A 22,695-nucleotide genomic window follows, 5' to 3' on the forward strand; every position below is an offset into this window, starting at 1 on the left:
CTTGGAATAATATTGTGACACAAGCATGATGGGTGAAATGGAAATACATCTGAGGTAAATTAATTTACCTCACTCACAGCTCGCATATATTATTACCTTATATACAGGTAAACAATATTAAAAATCATTTTTTCTGTTGATATAAAGCTCAGGCTGATGCGTGTTAAGCTTTTAGCGTGTTAGGTAATTGTAGGCCATGAGCCTTTTTTTTCCCGAAGAGAAGCTGCAGTAGATTCAAAGCTGTAAAGTTAATATTAATGAAATGTGTGGAAACCTCCGAGGCTTATTTAAGGAACTGGTAAATATTTACAACACTTCCTGTAACACTTTAAGCATGCCGATGCAAGAAGCAAAAACTGGTAACTGATTATAAATGAGGATGGTTTGGTTTTTATAAATATGTATGTTATTCAGTATTTAAATACATTTTTGTATTAGCCATTGTGAAGATGTGCACAGACACAAACCTGATTTTCACTGCCACAGTTCGCCACGAATGGCATGTCCTTAATTAGTTGTATGTACATACTTTTGTCTGCTTCACTACTCTTTAGACACCTTTTAGACATCTTTGACCTAGTCAAAGAAAATAATTGCATGTTCGCTAAATATCTGTCACGGCGGTTCTCATGTTTGACAACAACACAGCTGACAATTACCAAAGCTGTAGCTAGGTACCCTGAAGCACTCACATCGGCAATCATGAATCACGCACACTGTGTCTGTAAGTCATCATCGGCGGTGACATCTCAATCTTCATTTAATGTCAACAGCGTCATCAATAATGGAATAAGGCGAAAAAGGGCTACTATCCAAACATTTAGTGCTTCACAGAATAAATAATCAAGAAACATCAAGAGATGAAATATAAAATATGTATTGCCAAATTGCATCAATAATATGTATATTCTGCTTGTCAGCTGCATCCACCGGACCGTGATCCCCCCAACTGTGACGCCCGGACCGTGACGCTTTGGCACAAATACACACAAAGTGCTACATTGCCTAATAAGATAGCATCTTTTCTGTATTTTGTTGTTGTAATTTCTACTTAACTGCATCACACTTGGTTTGCTCCACCTGGTCTGAAGTGTGCATGAGGTGCAAGCATTTTGATTTTACATAATTTTTTATTAATACCATTTTATGTGTGGGATACATCTCAGCCCATGCAAGTAACAGGATACAAGACTGGGGTAAAATATTGTCAGTGGGGCAGTGGTAAAACTGGGTTGAAGTGATTTAAGCAGAGGTCTTTGTAAGTATTGAGTACTGAAAGCACTGGACTCTGTACTCTGATTATAGTGCCGATACTCGTGTCAGTAACGTGTGTGTGTGTTTCTTTGTGTAAACTTAAATAATAATACAGTGATTCAGATAGTACATGTATCATTATACCGGACACTGAGCCTCTGTCACATTTAGCTGCTTCCTAAATGCACTCTTCCTGCTTCTCTTTCTTGCATAACCTAAACTCTAAATCTGGTATCAGATTATAAATTGCCACAGCAGGGATCTCACCTGACCTGTGCTAATGTAAAAATCTGATAATGTGCTCTATCTACTGCACAGACAGAAAAGAAAAAATTACTTATGTCACTTAAGGCAAAAAAGTGAATAGGAAGACTGCACGTTAGACAAAAATACAGGAGCTGTGTTGATGGAAGAAAGATTAAAAAACATTAGATAAACTCTGAGATATAGATCAGTTGCTCTAGGTGTAGCATTTTAATCTGTATCATTTGTCAAGTAAGCCAAACCTTGGTATGATTAATGTCAACAGAAATCTGGCGATTGAAACAGTTAACCTCTATTTATTTAAGCAAGCTGTACGAAAATATTCCTTTACCGCTATACTTAACATATGTCAAAATTACATTTAAGTGTTTTATTGTTTCCATAAATTTTCTGCTCAATTGTTTTATTTTGGCAACACCTTCATTTCATTTGTGATGTCACCCCTACATTAAACACTGCATGATTTGAACTTGGTTATGTATTTGTAACGGTGTTTAAATGCAGAAATAGGTGGCAGCACACCCCATTGTCACCCCAACGCCTTCTGTGAGGCCCCGGGCCCCGCAGACCCCTGGATGCTGCAGCCGCTGTGTATCGTTTAGTAATAAGTGCTCTGTGGTTCCCAGGCTGGGTCAGCAGCAACCCACAGCCGGCCTGATCGATAGGGAACCCAATCTGGGGGATGAGGCCCATGAATCAGTCTGTCTTGATATGAACCAACACACACACGCGCACACACACACACACACACACACACACACACACACACACACACACACACAGTATGCATCCTGCCGTATGCAAGACAAATGATCCATAGATAGTCTAAAAACCTACGTCTTCAAACTGCCATACTCAGTGTCATTTGATAGTATTTGTCTGTTGTTGTTCGTTGCTTTGTAATTCCGTGTGGTCTTTGCTGTGCATCCGTTTTCTCTTTTACTATTTGTTCATGTAAGGTGTCCGTAAATAAAATGTCTTATTATAATTATAGACTCTGTACGCCCCTCTACCACCAGCATCACCATCGCTATTCAGACACACGCACACATACACAAATTAAATTTGTGTTTATTCCGGATTAAAGCCTAAATTATCTCAATTTAAGTAGCTACAGAGGAACTGTTAGTAATGTTTTACATTGCGTTCTTTCAAGGAGCTGTGTATGACTGTAAATGTTCCGTCATGCTACACAAACAGCTTTTCGGTCTTTTGTGATGCCTGCTGGTTCCACTGCTTCGAATTTCATTACACACATTAGTGCAGCTTGTTCTTTGAGGTACATCCTTTCATTAAGGATACACATGAACATGAAATGTATTGCTTATCAAATCCTGGCTTTCATAACTAAGATTGTCAATGCAGTGTGTTGGATGGCTGGTAAATCTATACGTTACAACTCACCCAGTCTATTGAAAAGCTTGGTGTGATGGTTTATAAACACGGTGGTACTGCTGTTGTGTTTTTTTTTAAGTAACCAATTCCGAATAGTGATGGCTGTCAGATCAGTTAAAACCGTCCAGACTGAAGTCTGCTTAAAACCTATCCCAGTAGAAGTGTCTCGTCATATACTTAAGATAACTCAATGTTCAGGATGCATCATAGGATGTTTGTGATGTTCTTTTTCCACTGCAGCTAAGCCATTTCGGCAACCGTGATTCTATTTAAAGTTATCTCAAAGGTTTGAGAAGTTAAGCAGTTATTAAAGTTGCGCTTTCTACTTTCCACTACTACCCTTTTTAAGTACTGTGCATCTATTCTCTATTACCTCCTGTGATGAGCCTACAGCGGTTTCAGAATAAAAATCTGTATTCCACCATCTCAGCAGCCAGGTTTATGTTCTATCCCATCTCATAAAGAGAAAAGAAGTCCAGTCACCAGGGCCAGAAGCCTAGTTGGTCATGTGGCGGAGGCTGTCTGCTGTTTTATGGTGGACTAGCTAGCGTTTCACAGGACCCTGGTTTCCTGGCTTGGGATCTCACACAGTGTGTGAATGTTTGCTGGATGAACGTTTGGATGTCAGTAGCCGACAAAGGATTTCATCGCAGCCCCTCCCTCCTCTGCATGTCTCTCTATCAGAGCATTCAGTCTACACTATATTGACAGGACAAGTAAAAACGCCTTTGGGGGGGAGACAGATAAAAGACAAATGCGATCATTTTGTTCCTTGTTGCATTTTACCGCCTCAAGCATTGACTTCATTTACATGAAAGAAAAGAAATTAGTTTACTGAGAGAAATTGGGTTGAGGCTCAGAATTGGTGTTTACATTCACTATACCTTCACCTATACAACCTGGTTGTTGTAAAACCAATATTTATTGTTATCTCACAAAAACACACAAGAACAAACATTAGTGTCTTATCAAATGTAACCAAACCACATATTTTGCATTTTATTTTGCCAACGTGGAAGGTAATACATGTGTTAGTTAAGACTTATTCTGACGTTTTGAGAGCGACCACAGGCTGCCTATCTCAGAAACTGGAGGACAGGATGACAAAAAGTCAGGAGGCCGGGAGGCGTTATTAATTGGTAAAGAGTTGGCACAGATCCCCATGATAATTTCCTTGTCAGTGGAAAGAAATGATATCAGTGCATCCCAAACTCTTGGAGCTTTTCCTCGACTGTCCTGTGGTGTTGCTGTGGAGTAAAGCATCCACTGAGCTGGTACTTTGAGGTGATAAATGGGGGGCCCGTAGACCCAGAGTGTTATCTGTGCTACTAAGGCCTGCAAACTAGGAGAACACAGGCTTTGCTCCGGGGTGGGACACAAGCCAGGCTAGGAGACTAAGGTTGATATATCGCTGCACAGCCACAATAGGATTCATGTTGTAAAGGCCTCGGCAAACATTGTGAGAACAAGACGGCCAATAGCTGCACGAGTGTGTGTTCACGGAGAGAGGTGTATGTGTGATCTAACTGTCCTCGTACAATGTGATATGAATCACTCACAAAATGTTGTGTACTTCATGGATGGTAGTGCCGGGTGAAGTATATTCCACTCTGCAGCAGAGATGATTAAGTTTTTACTAGAACCACTGTGTGCGTGTGTGTGATTGATAGATGCGCTTGTTAAAAAAAAAGGCATGCTGCTGTAAAACGGCCCACCAATTAAATCCAATCTGTTCCAGGGGACAGATGACATCATAAAAGTGCATCATCCTGCCCGTGCCTACACAATGCCCACACACTCTCACACATACACACGTACTATGACAGCACGACATCTCCTAGTTTTCATAGAATGACATTTGCTCACTGTGCTAAAAATGTCTACTTGACAGAAACACTTCATCATTCTCCTTCTCTTCATCCTCTGAACTGTGTGAATCAGTGTATGTATGTCTGCCGATGCATTTAGAATAGAATATTCTATGGAGGAGAATCCAACAACATTTTTAGTTTCCCACACAACTCTGTAAGCCAGCTTAGCAACGATATCAGATAAGAGGGGGAAACTATGAATGAAAATAATTAAATGCATTTAGCCTGCATTTATATTCCTCACTATTATGTTATCTTATTTTTTTCTTTCTTTTTTCTTATTGTTCACATCACCTCTCTCATGGGCAGGCCAAATTCTCTGGGTGGGCAAAGCAGAGAAAGGGGAGGTAACCTTTCTCCTTATGACATCATAAGGAGAAGATTCCAGATCGGCCCATCTGAGCTTTCATTTTCTCAAAGGCAGAGCAGGATACCCAGGGCTCGGTTTACACCTATCACCATTTCTAGCCACTGGGGGACCATAGGCAGGCTGGGGGAACTCACATTAATGTTAAAAAAAACTCAAAGTGATTTTTTTCATGCCATGGGACCTTTAAAGCTTACGTTCTGTTGTTGAGAGGTAATTAATGTCGACGAGACAGTTATGCAACACTTCTCTTCTTTTCAGCCTCGTCGTGTCCCTCCTCTGTTTTTCTCAAGGCTGTTGTGTCACTGCAGATGAAGTGGGCCATACTTTCAAAAATATATTTCATGTCAGTTTTTCAAAAGCTGCGGAGTCCCCGGGGTGTCATGGAGAAATGAGAAAAAAAAGAAAAGAAAAAAAAAACACTCATTTGTGCTCTCGATTTAATAACCCATCCGCACGGATTCATGCTCATTTAATATTGTACTTGGTGCGTGATACAGCCACTTTCAAGCTCTGTCTCTCTCCGCCCAAACAAGCTTCTCTTTAATTAAAAATATACACTGGCTTTATAGAGTCACTGCTGCCTCCGCACACAGGACATTGTCTGAACGGAGTTTCGAGATTAGCCTGTAAACATTACAGAGAGTGTTCAAGCCTATTTGTGTGACACACACACACACACACACACACACACAGACCAAAATTACGAGACACCATGTATGTTGACATGAACCCCATTTCACTTTGCTGAATCTACGTTCACGTCACTGAATAATCAGTTTGTTATCGATGGTTAGATACCTGTAGCTCACACAGCACCAGGGAAAACACGAGCGTCTCCAAATTAAGTTTGGGCGTTTTTACGCATGTGGCACAGCAGCGGAAACTTTGTTGATTTTGTTTTAAGGACAGTACAAAATAGTTTGGATTGGAAGGAATTTTATGTTTTATTATAAGCAAAAACCCTGCCCGAACCTTATTAATCATTGATTCACTTGACTTTTTTGTTATTACAGAGGGAAAGCACCAAAAAAAAGGTACTGTTGGGTACCGCAACCAAATTTGAGGTACCGGTACCCAACCTTACCCTTCACTCAGTATCTCAACATGATATATTTGCAGTATGGAAAATGTAACAAAATGGTGACATGCAGCCTCTTTTGTTTTCAGAAATTCTCTGTGTGCGAAGGCAGCAGTTTACCCATACAGCTACTGTATATTTTTTCCATGAAGGACTGACTTTGTTTGGAAGGCCAGAGAGCGAGAGACAACGCTTGAAAGCTGTATCACGTCAAAAACAATAATAGCATGAATGTGTTTATATCTCAATGTTTATTTTTCTTTGTCTTTGTGCTGGTAACCTTCCGCACTGCAGTATCAGGTTTAGGTAGCCTGAGTGGGGAGAATATTCAGTATTCAATCTTTGCCACCCAGCACCGGTTCACTTTATTTCATAATTATCGATTCAGGTGGAGGATTTGCCATTTCATCAACCACCAGAGCACAGCAAAGTGTTGTGTAGGAATTAGCACCCTTGCAATCTGCCCCTCAATTGTTTTTTTCACAATTTGATGCATTCAGAATGATTTTCCAGCAATGTGGTCACACATAAAAAAAAGGATAGATAGGATAGATTGTTTGTTTTCTAAATGACAGAAGGTGAAACAGAAACACAGAGTACACATATGTGCTTGTGTACCCTGTGATATACACAGCCATAGCATTGCCCTTTTCACCAGCAGACACACATGTACAGTACAAACATCCCCGCACACAGAAGCACCCACATATTTTTCTCATCCCCCTATGGTAAGCCTTTCATTTCTTGATTTTCAAAGCATCTGTCTTTCATGTGTCTTCTAATTAACACTAGCTCCTTGACAGGAAGACCGTGAAGCGCACGCACGCAGACACACACATACACACACACACACACACACACACACACACACACACACACACGCCCATACAGAAAGCTTTATTTACCTTTTGTCACATGAGAGAATGAGCCATATGGAGGACTGTGGATGCTAATAAACACAGGATATGATAATGGAATTAAAATGTATATGTGGTTAACAGCCTGCAGAGCACCAGCTATAGCTTAAGACATTGTCACTGGCTGTGAGTTTTTCTTATCTGCATGTGTAAATCCTGTGCAGTCTGTCTTTCACAGCATAATAAATAGCAAGTCACCTTGTTTTGAGGTGTGGAGGATGCAGATCTACTTATAAGACATAATCGGTAATTTCAAGGAATTGCTCCAATGGCACTCTTTCTCTTTATCAGCATCAGGGTATGCTAGGAATCAGAACGTGTGTGTGTGTGTGTGTGTGAGAGTGAGTGAGTCCTGGCCTTGAATCCATATACCACCCCCCCTGTGCAGCACTCAGGAGCTAGAATTAAAGTGGATTTAAGAGAGGCGAGGGTTGGAGGAGAGTGAGGGTTTATAACTCTGATTGCCATGCCCACCACTCATAATGAGACGCATTACAGAGCTGATGTTGTAAGATTAGGGTGACTAAAGAGACATGAGCAGCCTTACCGATCAGGAACGAGCGAGGGAGGGCGAGATAGGCTGGGGAGTGAGGGAAATAAGTCAGGGGCATGAAGAAAAAGGGAGAGAAAGAGTAAGTGGTTAGTAATGAAAGGAGAAAATTGAGACCAAAGTAAAAAGATGAGAATTAGAAAAACACAAAGGGAGGAGGGAGCCACAATATTTGGATTACACCATATCTGCTCAACATCTGTTTGATGGATTCAAAGGGCTCTATAAGTGGCAAAAGGGTGTTAATGCTGTGTGGAAGGCGGCATGTGGAGAAAGCAGGGGTCAAAGAAAGAGGGGGCCATAAAAACAGACAAAGGAAATATATGTATTCCTGTCAGCGTGCAAGAACGACAGACAAGCTCTTAGTTATTAAAGTGTTGACAGCCTCTGACAGCGATATAGCTCCATTTTGCTCCGGCCCCATCACCGCCTTGACTGGAATTCAAAACAGGCCGGGATGTCATGTAGTACGCTGACAGGTGTTTGTGTCCCCTTTCCGTTAGAACTGCCAGTAATATTCAAAATTATGATGATTTGCTGGGATGACGCGTTTACCAGGCATGTCGAGTTTTTTTTTTTAGTTTTAGATACATTTTTTTTTATTGGTTTTTATATTTTTCAAACATACAGAACAGAGAAACACAATTGAACAATAACAAAAACCCTCAATTCAGCTTGCACCACTTGGAACCAAATTGTATATCCGCATTGGGTAAACATTTTTGTTTCCTGCTGCAGGAAGACACTGTCCAGTGTACTATAGTTTACAGTTATTGATGTCCTCTTGTGAAGGGAAAAATTACATGATGCAAACTAAAAAATAAATAAAAGGACAATTCATGTTCATACTACAGAGTGGTTGCTCTGCTTTGTAAGTGGATTTTTGTATTGACCTATTATAATTATTTTTAACCATTTCTTCTTTTATTCACAACAAATAGATACTTACAATACAATACAAACACATTTTGTGTTTTCAGTATACTCGTTCTAATAAACTGTAGAATGCACTGAGATGGTTACAGTTGACCTCTATTGTGCGTGATGCCCTTTAGAATGAGATTTCTTCCAAGGACACTGTGCCGTCCCCGAGGAACCTTTGATAAATGCCTGAGGGTGTAACCAAGGACCGCTCTGATTCACCGGGGCCTCGGTGACAAACAGCCTTTACTGTGTAACGTGGTTTAATGGGCATACGAGTGGACGACCTTCCACGCGACTTACACAACATCTTCATCATTGTATGACTGTGGGGTCTGTGTTGTGTAGAGACAATCACATTTGTACCTATATTGCCCGATTGTCTTTGCCTTTGAGAATGCACAATGAATTGCAATGGATGCATTTCTGGGATTTTGTTCTACAGAGACGGACATTGTTACTCCCAGATGTCAACAATGCAATCCAGTGTTTACAGTTTCTGTACAATTTGCATACATTTCAGTTTATGAATTGATGCTGTGGATGGAGAGGGAAATGCATAATGAATGTTCATTAGATGGTTTAATGTCAACGGAGCACAGAAAAATATGGACTTGTGATACACGCCTGACAAAGTATATTGGTTGGTAATATAATAACATTTGTGTAATAGTTGGTCTATATGATATTGCAGTGAAGCAAGTGGATGTGTACATGATGCAGAGGTACCTGTGGGGCTACGTCTTCTGCTGACGTGGCACCATTGTCTGTCTCTAAACATTTTTATCTGTCAGTTCTGATCGTTGTATGGAGATATTATTATGAATGATACATTAATGTATTTGACACAGTTGATCAAAGGTTCCTGTTGGGGAAGCTAAGAGACTGGGTGGGTGTGTCTAGCACAGTTCTCCGATGAATTAAATCTTACCTACGTAATTGGAATTTTATTGTCATACATGGGGAAGCACAGTCACAAATTTGCGCCGACATCCTTTACAACCAATTAAAGACCTTCCTTTTTACTTAAGCATTTTCTTAAATTAACGCACCATATTTTTTGAGTGTATTATATGTATTTGTACGTGTGTGTGTATATATGCATGGATGCCTCTGTTTATTTTCACATTGTTTATTTCTGCTGTTTTATTTTGCATGATTTGGTGCTATACATTGGAATTTGAATTTACGGCACAATGCAGCCGAATTCTGTGCCATGCACATGCCGTCATCAAGCTAGGTATAGCAAATTAGGGCTGCAAGATGATAGTTTCATCGTCATATGTGCATATGTGCGATAGTCACATCGCAGGAAATGCAAAGGTTAGCGCTACAATTTTTTTTTGCTGCTTGATAGCAAAGGAAACTTTCACCGTTGTTCTTTTACATGATTGTTACCAGCCGAGTCTTCACCTTTAAGACAGGTGGCCATGTGGGCAACGTGTGTATGTGACGTAATGTTTGTCCGACAGGGTTTGTTATGGTAAGTGAGGCTCTCCCGTGTGTAAAAAAAAAATAATAAATAAAGTACCATAAGCAGCAGCTGCAAAGACGTCTTCTGCCCCTTTTTCACCACAGAGTTGCCAGAAAGCTGCTACCTGTCAGGTTAAAGCTAATAGTTAGCCTTAAGAATCAAGGGGTCTGTCCCAACTAATGTTACGATTCGGAACCACGAAGTTGGAAATGTAACACTAATCTACAAGAGAAGTCTGTCTAATAACATAATTTACACTGATTTAAGTGTTCTTGGATACATAGAGTTTGTTACTAGTGCGTGACATGCATGGCTCTGCATGCACAGCCAACCACCAATCACAATCAATGTTGATCAATTTATCAAACAACCAAATCAGGCCCCGCTAGTCGACCACAACTTGAAATTTAGAGGAAGCAACATGCATGCATTATTAATATCATTGACTTTAGCCTGGATTGATAGTATTATATGAATACAATGGTGTCATGTGAGTCAACCAGTGTATTATACTGACTAATTTCCCTCTCCAAAATCCCTTCAGAAGAGTAGTCATAGCGCTTACTTGCTTTGGTGTTTGTAAAACATTAAAGTTCAACAAAGAATGGTTCACCTTTTATTATTTTAATTTCGTATGTAGATGCACTCATCTACAAAATCACCCCAGTAGTCGAGAATGATTTATTATTTTCAAATAGAGCTATTTATGTCATCTTGTAAAAATTAGTCTTTTTTTCATATTGAATTTAATATTGCATGAAAAAAAATATCGCAATGTCAGTTTTTTCCAATACCGTGCAACCCTATATCAAATTTATTGCAATGCTAGTTAGGATGTGATGTCATCTGACACATTATTGCGTCGTTTGGAGGCGATAGCAGCTATTTTCCTTGGAAGAGAAGTTGCAACACTGCCTGGAGCAGAATATATTTACATTAAAAAAGAACTGCAATGGTAAGGTTTTTTTGCAGCGAGGAGGTAGGGCATTGTATATAGTGCTGCAATTAAAGTTGTATACGGTGCTTTATCTCATTTGTTTTTGCAGGTCAAGAAGCCACAGTAGACACCATTAGTGTCAGGTAGCATGCCGCAGAAGCTTATTAGGCTACATTGAGCTGGATTTGACACTTAGTTGTGGCAGGCAACACAAGGCCAACATGCTCCTGCAGAGTGGGTGGTAACGCTCGTTGTTTTCTCGTTCCTCGCAACATTATTGCCTAAATTGCATACCATAACAGAGATAGATGCTAATATTTTTAAGCACAGGCTGCATGGGCCACCAAGCCCCATATTCTGTTGGCAAAAATACATTTTTGTGGCTCTTTATGTAAATCTGTTTCACCCCCTTCCCCCTAAAACTCTGGCTCTTCACACTGGATATGTGTAAAGATAGTGAAGAGCTGTTCACTAAGCCCAGGTAAATGTGACTGTACAAAGTTTACAGCAGGGCTATTCAACTATGCTGTTGTTGAACTGTACAGGAAGACACATTTTAAGAAGGCTAATACCGAGTGAGGCGAAAGAATAAAGACTGCAGACATCACCGGCATGGTCCGATGACGTCATTCACGTGCATATTAAGTAGCCATGAGGTTAACCGCTCCATGGTGGAGAGGCTGGTTTGTCTCCGGCAGCAGCTAAGTTAACAAGAATTTGTCCAAATTTCAAGATTAGTAGCAAACTAATAAACTGTTTTCGACTACAAAACATCGCTATTTGCAGAGTAGCGTGCTGTAGTTGTGTAAAACAGCGCGGTGTTACCTTGTGTCGGGTTCGCTCTGTAGACTGGATGTTTTCTACTGAGATGATGTAGCATTGGCCTCCCTGCTATTGTGGTAGTGTGGTAGCGATTTTACAATAGACACACTGTACACAGTTTTCATAGCTTAAAATGAACTTTCTGTCCTATTCTCTTTTCTCTTAGCCCCTCACTATTTTCGCCCTCGTCCTTCATTTTGTAATTATGCGCCGTCAGTCTTGTGTCCAAAGTCCACCCCAAAGGGACTTACCATCTCCAACAGAAAACACTGTTCACAAACTGCTCCCAACAGCTCTATTGTAGTCCAGCCTTTACACACGTTATAATACTTGCCTAGCAGCTAGTGTGCCACGCCCTCATACTCTGCTTCTGACTGGCTAGTAGTCCTTACCTAGGTACTGAGCATGTGCGACTCCCAACAAAGATGTAACAGAAGTGAGATGTCTCACTCTGTAGCTAAAACAGAGAGCTCAACACACAGGGTGAAAAGAGGAGCTGCAGCAATGTGCAGTACAACAAAATTAGTGTTTTTTGAAAATTAAACCATGTAAACCTATTCTGATATAACCTCTAAATACAATTATGAACCTGAAAATGAGCACTTTAAGTAATTGTAACTTGCACTAATTACCAGAGGGGATAGCGAAAGTCTCTAAACATTCATAGTCAACGACTGATGCCGACAACTTGGTTTGATTTTTTTTTTTTTTATCACTTTAATGCTTATGCAAATCCAGATGCAGATTGAAAAATATCATATTTAGGTAGATGTCTGTATTGTGGCCATCTTCGTTTTGTTTGCTAATACAAGCTGGGATGCCACAGACCGACACTTAGCGGCAACGTTTAGATGGTGAGATTCAGTTTGTGTGAGTTTGTGTCACAACATCATTTTAATAGTGGTCCTCCTGACTGCTGGTTCTTCTGATAAATAATCAAATAGTGGTCACAGCATAACTTTAACATTCTGAAACCCGCAAAACTGCCGCCGATCTTGGCCAACGTTACTGTTTTTAAGCTGGAAGGTGAAGGTATCTGTATCATTTGAAACTAAACAACCTAAGGAATCAATTGGTACCAACCATGTCATGCTAGCTTGTCGGTAAGGGAGCTAAAAAAAATTGGAGAGGGAAAAACGGGTTCTTAAATTTTAGGAAATATTTATATACATATATGCATTTAGTGGTTGATGTTGCAGATTTGCATATCATAGAAGACTGGACTGTTGGCTTTGGTGGAGGTCTGCGCACTCCGAGTGCCCTTCTAGTTCTAAATAGGACATACTGTACAATAGGTTCTAAGTACTCTTTAAGTGCTCTCTGCTTTTTTCAGTCAACAGCTTGGTCTGTTATTTCTTATTTCGTCTCCAATTGTTATTAACACCTTTGAGAGAACGACACATTTTAAATATATTTATGATGTATTAATATATATTTTTAGTGATGTTTATTTTGACCCCACTCCTTGGTTTTGCCTTTACTTTGCATCCTGACGTTCCCTGTGTCTCTATGCAATCACCATTCTAAACAGTTTGTAATCAGCGTGGCCAGGGAGAGGCTGAATCTGAAGCCTCTGCTCTGATTGGGAATAACAACATGTCGGCCTCCCAGCTGATGGCAGGGCAATGTTTTTTTTAAATATGAATTCTGTTTAACATTCCTCCCTCCTCTTGGCAGAGAAATAGAAACACAGTAGCATATATATTAAATATGCTGGGTATGGGGTTTTCCACATCAAAAATGATCACAGTGGAATTATGGACGCACTAAAATACTAGAAGAAAGAAAATGTGAATATGTGAGTAATTTGAAAATGAACATTGGACATCAAAAGCAGCAAATAATAAAAATGCTGAGCTGCAGAACAATGTGCGACTAGTCTTAATCTTACTGATTCTCAGAAAAAAAAAATCCAACTCAGTGGCAGTTTTACATGTCTTTATTTATTAACAAGGAACATTAAAGCATAAAATAAAAATAAAAAATCATGTACTGTTACTCAAGGAAACCTGACAGAGCTAAAGGATAATTCATATTTCAGGCTTCAGTTTTGTATTTTCTGTTGTTTTCTCCCCCAGTAACACTGCTGCAGTGAGTGTCATATGACGTGTGGTCCTTCAGTCTATTCACTCTCGCCTCAGAGGTGGTGAGCTCATTGCCATTTCTCGGCAGGCTGTTTCTTTTAGCTGGAGGCTCTCTTGGGTCGAAGCATGTTACATTTGGGGAGTCCTTTGTGTCCTTTATTGCTTTCAAAGTCAGCTGCAGGAGAATTTTACGTGACATTTTTTTCCCCCTCAATGTGTGGTTGCAGAAGTAGATATAAGGGTCAGACAGACTTTCTGCTGTTTTGACTGTTTGCTTATGTTGGACAGCTGGTAGTGCAGATGTGATGGAACAAGGTTATATGGCTTCTTTATATTTATATGACAAACTAGTCACCAGAACATAGTGGTTGGTTACCTTAAGGTCCACTGCAAAACAAGATGGGTTTCAAAGTAAAAATCTTGAAGATTCTCATTTAAATAAATGTGTTAAGTCACTATCTATTGTCGAATGAGGTACCACCATGGTGCTACCAGGGTGCACTCTGCACTATGGCCAATTAAGTTGATCTAGAAATATTGTGCAATTTTTCTTTTCATCATCAACCAATTGAGTAACACCTAAAGTAACCAGAGAGCACCTGTATGTGACTGCTACAAAAACCCAGCAGCTCTTCTACTCCAATTGTCTTACTGTATTTGTTGTCTTGGCTTTTCTTTTTTAAACCTGTCTCTTTGCCTTACACACAGATACAGTGGGCAGAACAAGTATTTGATACACTGCAGATTTTGCAGGTTTTCCCACTTACAAAGCATGTAGAAGTCTGTAATTTTTATCATTGGTACTCAACTGTGAGTGACGGAATTCAAAAAAAAAAATATAAAATCCAGAAAATCACATTGTATGATTTTTAAGTAATTAATTAGCATTTTATTGCATGGCATAAGTATTTGATAAAGCGTGATTCAAAACACCCATGTCACGTGACTACGGCTAAATGAAACATCGGAGTGTTTCACAAGTGTTTCAACAGGTGGCATGAATCAGCGTTTGCTTGACAGGGTCGGGAACACACAATCGCACATCAGTATAAAAGTGAAGTCAACGCATCTTGAGCTCGTGGGTTTTTGTGAGAGGAGTTTGATTTTGAGATAGTGGATTTTTGGTGATATAGTGACATTCATAGTGCGAGCTGTTTAGTTATATTTAGGCTTACATTTAAATTTACACATTGACTGATAGGCTAGAGACAGACAGAGTATACATAGTGACACATTAACATATTGATAGGTAGATACATATATAGATACACAGATAGATATATAAATATAGATATAGATATATAGATATAGATAATTAGGATTGAAATATAAAACTGTTGGGACATTCATATTTTTGAATAAAAATCTATAAAGAACTGAGACATTGTGGCTTGATTTCTTTTATTAATATTCTTTTGTCATGACCAAAATAACATTATGCACAGTGAGGAGCCTATAGGTTACAAGCTTCACATATTAGAAAAATACAATAATAAAAAATGGCTCATTGTCAAGGTTGTTTTAGATCAACACCTGCAAGTGACCACTAGGTGTCATTGTTGAGACGGGTGTCGGATTGTTTCGAAGCCTCGACACAATATGGCACATTTGCTTCAACGGTTTCATCGTTTCACGAAGCCTCGATCTGCCCACCACTACTTTCAGCTCCCTCCAAAGATTTTCTATTGGGTTCAGGTCTGGAGACTGGCTAGGCCACTCCAGGACCTTGAGATGTTTCTTACGGAGCCACTCCTTAGTTGCCCTGGCTGTGTGTTTTGGGTCGTTGTCATGCTGGAAGACCCAGCCACGACCCATCTTCAATGCTCTTACTAAGGGAAGGAGGTTGTTGGCCAAGATCTCGCAATACATGGCCCCATCCATCCTCCCCTCAATACGGTGCAGTCGTCCTGTCCCCTTTGCAGAAAAGCATCCCCAAAGAATGATGTTTCCACCTCCATGCTTCACGGTAGGGATGGTGTTGTTGTGGTTGTACTCATCCTTCTTCTTCCTCCAAACACGGCAAGTGGAGTTTAGACCAAAAAGCTCTATTTTTGTCTCATCAGACCACATGACCTTCTCCCATTCCTCCTCTGGATCATCCAGATGGTCATTGGCAAACTTCCGACGGGCCTGGACATGCGCTGGCAGGGGGACCTTGCGTGCGCTGCAGGATTTTAATCCATGACGGCGTAGTGTGTTACTAATGCCCACAGGTCCCAGCTCTCTTCAGGTCATTGACCAGGTCCTGCCGTGTAGTTCTGGGCTGATCCCTCACCTTCCTCATGATCATTGATGCCCCACGAGGTGAGATCTTTCATGGTGCCCCAGACCGAGGGAGCTTGACCGTCATCTTGAACTTCTTCCATTTTCTAATAATTGCGCCAACAGTTGTTGCCTTCTCACCAGGCTGCTTGCCTATTGTCCTGTAGCCCATCCCAGCCCTGTGCAGGTCTGCAATTTTATCACTGATGTCTTTACACAGCTCTCTGGTCTTGGCCATTGTGGAGAGGTTGGAGTCTGTTTGAGTGTGTGGACAGGTGTCTTTTATACAGGTAACGAGTTCAAACAGGTGCAGTTAATACAGGAGAACAGGAGGGCTTCTTAAAGAAAAACTAACAGGTCTGTGAGAGCTGGAATTCTTACTGGTTGGTAGGTGATCAAATAATTATGTCATGCAATAAATCCAAATTAATTATTTAAAAATCATACAATGTGATTTAATGGATTTTTGTTTTAGATTCCGTCTTTCACAGATGAAGTGTACCTATGATAAAAATTACAGACCTCTACATGCTTTGTAAGTAGGAAAACCTGCAAAATTGGCAGTGTATCAAATACTTGTTCTCCCCACTGTATTAAACCCCCCCCCCACACACACACACACACACCAAGTATTCACATCATTTTCTTTTAGTATTCATGGTACGCTGTTAAAAGCAGCACAGTCCCTTCCCTTGAAGTTGTTCACAGCAAGGCCACCTCAGATGGATTCTGTCATTGTCACCCACAGAAAAGCGAACCTCTGTGTTTGATACGGTGTTGCAAGAGCTGTACCTCTACATCCAAAGGGTTTTAATTGCGTTAGGGAGCAACATGCCTTTTTGTCTAACATCACTTCTGACAATACAGCTCTGATTGAGGTTTTGGACAAACAATAGCGCTGTGATTTGAGCCACTCGGACCGTGATTGCTGCCACAGCACACTTTCCGACTTTGTGTTCTTGTGAGGGAGATGGCAGTGCACAACGTCAACATCCTCCTCCTCATTCACCACTCAAGACTTGGGTTTGTTGTGTTTGCCTATGGGTGAGTGGCTCTTTACCTTTTTCTCTTTCTGTGTTGTATTTTCTTTTTTTTTTCTTTTTAAGGAGCAACCCTTTCATTTTGTATCCAAGTGCAAAAGCTCCATGTGCCTCTCTGTTTGCCTTTCTTCGTATATAAATAAGTAATTTAAATTCCTGAGGGCTAATAACAGGGTTATGTATCGACTGATTACGCAGTTTGTGATCACAATATATTTTGGGAAGTTTGTGCAACTTTTGATTTGAGACAACGCACAGATCAAATCATGTTTTAAATGAAAGAAATCTCGGTACCTGCGAGAATAATTGTTGAGCAACTGGTGATGTGATCAACAACCATATTAACCCCCTGCAGATCCTGTTTATTATGCTCAATTTGCACTATGAAGCAGTGCTATTGACATTTGTAACTTTTTAAGAAATGAAGCTATGCAAACTGCCCCTTTGAATACTAACCTTATCAAGCAAATTCCACTATGACTGCAGGAGTATCTTAACCCCTGCTCTCTGGGCAGAAGTTGAGGTCAGAGTAAAGGACAGGAGGTCTGATGGGTCCGACAGATGAAACACAGCCAGGTGCGAGAGCTCGGTATCTGGCCATTGCCTGCCACTTTGCGCTGCTTCCACCTGCAGCAGGTGGCGCGAACCGAACACTTGACACACACTCAGCCAGACAGAGTGATAGATGACTGTTGGCCCTCTTTGTCATGACAAGAACGGGTCAGTGTGAATACACACACTTGCAAATGGCACACCATCAGGGACAGGGTCCTGCCTCACACCTAACAGCTGCCCCTTTGGCTCAGTGTCTCTCACAACAGCCATATCACTCCACGACTTGAGTCCATAACAAGTTTTTCCTGTACTGGCCTAATCCAGTTAATCTCAGCCCTAATGAGCTAATATACGGTTGCTAATGTCTCTGTTGTAATGGAGCACAGGCAGACATTCAGTCAGATTGGACTTGTGACTACATTCAATTTAGTTCCGTTTATTTAAAAAGGGGACAGTGCAAATTAATAAAACACAGGATTATACATGGTTTAAAAAATAGCCAGAAATGAAATCGGAGTCTAAGCTAGAGACACAAAGTGTCTGCGCGGGCATCGTGCTTTTGAGCCTGCATGCGTTGAAGTTTCTAGACTAATGAGGCTTCCCTCCAAGCTTCACCGACATCAAACCACACCGAGGCACTGCAAGACAGATACATTTGATGGATCTGTTTAGCTGCCTTGCCAAACTACAGAGACACAGGTAGCTTGGCACAGACGCCGACAATGAATATTCACTGCTGATATTATCACAGTCCTGTTTTACACCGTTTCCCCTCCCGCTTTTCTCTCTAAGGACAATGTGATTTCTTAAAATGTCAGGGATTCAGGTTTTAGAAAGAATCAGTCAAAAAAAGAAGGCACTGCTTTGTTCAGCAGAAGTGATTAAAACGACCAACAATTTAATTAAAGTTGGACGTTTGGGCACAATTAAAGGAAAAGATTTATCATCTTCTCCATCAATTGGCTGGCAGAGGGAGCTCGGGCATATAACAGACTAGCAATGTGGAGTCAACACTTCGTTCAGTCCACAGAATAGCGACCTGGCAAAAATAATTTTCTGTTGATGTGAGGTATTATTTTGATCTGATGTGATTTAGCATTTTGTTTGTTAAGTTCAAGGTTGACTGATCTGCATTTGCAGCTAGAAACCATAAAAAAGGGCCAGTATGCAGGTTCATACTGGTGTATAAATGTATTGATCAAGACACAACAATAATGTCATGCAAAGCTTTTTTTCTTCATCCAGAACACCATGAATGCAGTCATGCTACTAAAAAACACAATACTAGGACAGTAACTTTGAGGAAAGTGCTTCATTCAAACAGTAATCACTGGTGGTAAATGTGCACCTTGTGTGCTATTCTATTACCAGTGCAGCCTTTCAATTACAGCAGAATTCATGATCCTCAGAAAAAAGCGTTTGTTTTTTGCTACAAATATGCAAATATTTGTTGAAAAGCAAAAAACCCATCATGCCCTTACAGGCATATGGAATTCATCAAGCAAGATGACAATATGAAACATGTATTATGGCTGGGGTTAAGTGAATGATAACATTTTCAGGTAGGTAGCTTGTGTGGGTGGACAGATGGGGAGAGAGAGAGAGAACGAGAGAGAGACAGTTTCCCAACTGTTAGAAGAGAAGCTGGTAGTTCTCCTAGGAGAAGGGACAGCAGCTCCACTGGCAGCTAAATATGGATCTGCCTGCCACAACCTGAGGGACTCACCACTATAAGATCCCAACGTTACACGTTGGGTTAGGATTGTACAGTAATTATATTGTACAAAAATGTTAAGTATTATATTGTGTTATGTAATTGTTCTGTAATGTAGTGCGTTGTATAACTATCAGTGCAGTATAGAATATGCAGCACCTACTATCTGTATTTTATATGTGATATGTACTACATATGCATTTTCTGTGAACTGCTTTGGCAACAACATATTTTCTTTGTTCATGCCAATAAAGCAAATTGAATAGAGAGAGAGAGAGAGAGAGAGAGAGAAGTGGATAGGTAGAGAAAAAGAGGAGAGGAGCAGTGGAGGTGGCAGGATTGCATTGGTGGAGAGAAGGGTGAAGCAGGGTTGAAGAGGAGTGTTAGGAGAGCAGCAAAGGGCTGGAGGTGGGCAGGAAACATACTCACCACCTGATTCAAATAAAGGGGCGCTATGCAGTTTTGGCAATTTCTTCGCTGTTTTCTCTCTTTTTGCTGGCAGGTTTCTCTATAGAGCTCCCCCTACAGCTTCGGAATAGATATTTGGCAGCCCCTATGTTTGCTTGTGTCTGACTCCTCTCTCAGTCAGTCCAGCATTTCCTCTTTCTTTGTTCCTCCGACAATGCTTTCCTAGCTTTCTGCTTCTCTTTTGCCGGCTCAGCCACGATGATAGTGTGAAAAACTCCATTGCTACCTTGTTAGCCGGTTCCTGAATGGGCGCATGCGTGCAGTGCCGTGAAACTATTTGTTACACCCCGAGACCTGATATCACGTGATACTTCCTGACGCTGAGGCCGGCCGAAAGTTGCAAGGGTGGTTTATCTGCTCACAGGCGCTAGGGGGAAGCGAGACGACCACCGTTCAACTCGAAAAAAATTCATATAACCATTCCAATGACTCCAAAGGTGTTCAGTTATGGTAAATTAAGCTAAAAAAAAAAAAAACTACGTATTTCCCTTTTAACACCACATTGCTGCTGGGCTATGGATGCTGCAACATATAACCTCTGACATAGCTTTTTATTAACGCTCAGGGGGTGCTTTCACACCCGAGCCGTTTGGTCTGTTAAAACCGAACTCTGGAGCGTTCCATCGGATAGTCGGGTTGGTTTGGTGTGGTGTGAAAGCTCGTTTGAACTCCGGCGCGGACCAAACAACCAAACTCTCTTCCGCCTAAAAACAGGGGTCTCGGTTTACTTCCAGGTGCACTAGAGTTTGGCTCACTTACGCGCTAAGTGAGAAAACAATCCGACCCAAATATTACCAGTGCATTTACTAGTTGTTGTTGTGTTCAGCCTTGAACACAATTTACAGACTTATGTATGATTTAATGGATGATCACTTTCAAATACAAAACACATCATGACCACACCTCGCTCGTCTGTGTAACGAGGACAACCCATCATAATCTCTCCCTCTCGTCAGGTCCCGCCTTCTCTTTCATCACTTTCTCACTCTTCTCGTTTGAAGGATGAAATGCTTGACAACTTGCCCTCTTGTCTTCACCCATTTCTAAAATATTAGAAAGACCAAGGCGAAACCAGAAAACCCAAGACTACATATCTTTGGCTTTGCTCCATTATTTCTGAGACCAAGTGCACGTTCAATCTCAAAATGGTGTTCACCATTTTGCTGCGGTTTCTGGGTTGAATGAAAGGTTTCCTCGGGAACAGCGTGCAATGGGCTTTGAGGGAATTGTTTCTTTCGCAAACAATACGAGCAGCTGACAAGACAGAACGTTTTGAAGCATTTCATTCTTCGAATGAGACGAGTGAGACGGTACTGATGGAGAGAGATTATGTCCTTGTTACACAAACGATAAGCGAGGTATAGACATAAGTTATGGATTTCAAAGGTATTATTTGTTAAATCAGATATTAGTCCATAAATTTGTTTTATGTGGTTTGTATATTTTCATTCACATCTGACCCTCTCTCTTCAGCGTGGAGTAGGAGGATTTTGCTTAAACCTGCAGTAAACCCTGAGTCACCAATTACAGAGCCCCTAATACGTTTAATACATTTCATTAGTGTGTTTTAGATGTTTTATTGTCATTAGATTATAAGAGCCGTTAGGCTTTTCCACATCACAGGAGATTTAATAGTTCAAAAAAAATGTTAAGGCCATGTCATTTTTGGGTCATTTCATCGGTAATTATCGGATATTTGCTACTTCAGTAGAAGTATGTCAGTGTTAACAATCAAAATCCTACATCAGTCATATGGCTTATAGGGAATATGCAAAGCTGAATGTTTTTATATGGAGAAATACTACACACTAAATGGGCTGCACTAAAATTGTGGTCAGGACATGGGATTTAGCTTACTTTCCTCCCTGTACTATGTCTTTGATAAACACGCCTAGTGCCCAGTTTTGCCCAAATGAAGCTGCTTTGGGTCCAGTCATAGTAAATTCCAGCTCTGAACATGCATACCTACTTTATATTAAATGATCTGCCAAGGGAAATTGGAGAAACTCATGCAAAAAGATGCATATAAATGCAGTCATCACACTGAAGCAGAAATAGTTTTGAAATTTTGGATTTTGCTCTCTTGAAAGTGTAATGAAAGGCCATAATAAGGCTGCTTCTAGTGTATGACACAGAATAAAAATTGCCTGATGCAGTGGTAATGCAGGATGCACCATGCCTGTCACCGTGTATCTGCATGGTGGGCTCCACATTACTTTGATAACAGATACAGAAATAAAACTTTGGCATACAACATGGACTCGGGAATTGGATTTTGATAGTATTGAGAATGCAGTGCTGAAGACACTCCCTACATCTTAAGATTTTCATATTGCCTAAGGCCACGCTCATCCACTCATCCAGCCTGACGCAGCTCGAGAAAAAAAGAGGGCGAGAATGTATGTTTAGGGTCTTTGTTTGATATAATTAGGGTGTTTTAGGAACATCTCTTGATGATTGCATCAATGATGTATTTTTATTGACATACTTTTGCCCTATTGCATCTTTCATCATCTTTCAGAGCAGTGGTCATACTGTAGACTTATGCAAACCATATACTGTAAGAATAGCATTGGTGACATCACCCATTGGTTTGTGGACCAGATGTGACCATATTTGGACAAAGAGGGCGGAGATGGGGACGATGACACGTCTAAGCCAGTGTTGTTTACGGTTTCAGTGGAGCTAAACGCTGAAGAGGGGTTGCTACTTAAAGGGA

General features: G+C 40.6%; 1 protein-coding gene across 2 annotated transcripts in view; it reads left to right on the top strand.

Annotated features, from left to right (window-relative positions):
• nrxn2b (neurexin 2b) overlaps window positions 1-22,695 on the top strand; it is a 760,536-nt gene that overhangs the window by 258,839 nt on the left and 479,002 nt on the right. The window lies entirely within an intron of this gene.

This window comes from Perca flavescens, chromosome 19, assembly GCF_004354835.1.
Source record: "Perca flavescens isolate YP-PL-M2 chromosome 19, PFLA_1.0, whole genome shotgun sequence".
In the NCBI taxonomy this organism is placed as follows: Eukaryota; Metazoa; Chordata; class Actinopteri; order Perciformes; family Percidae; genus Perca; species Perca flavescens.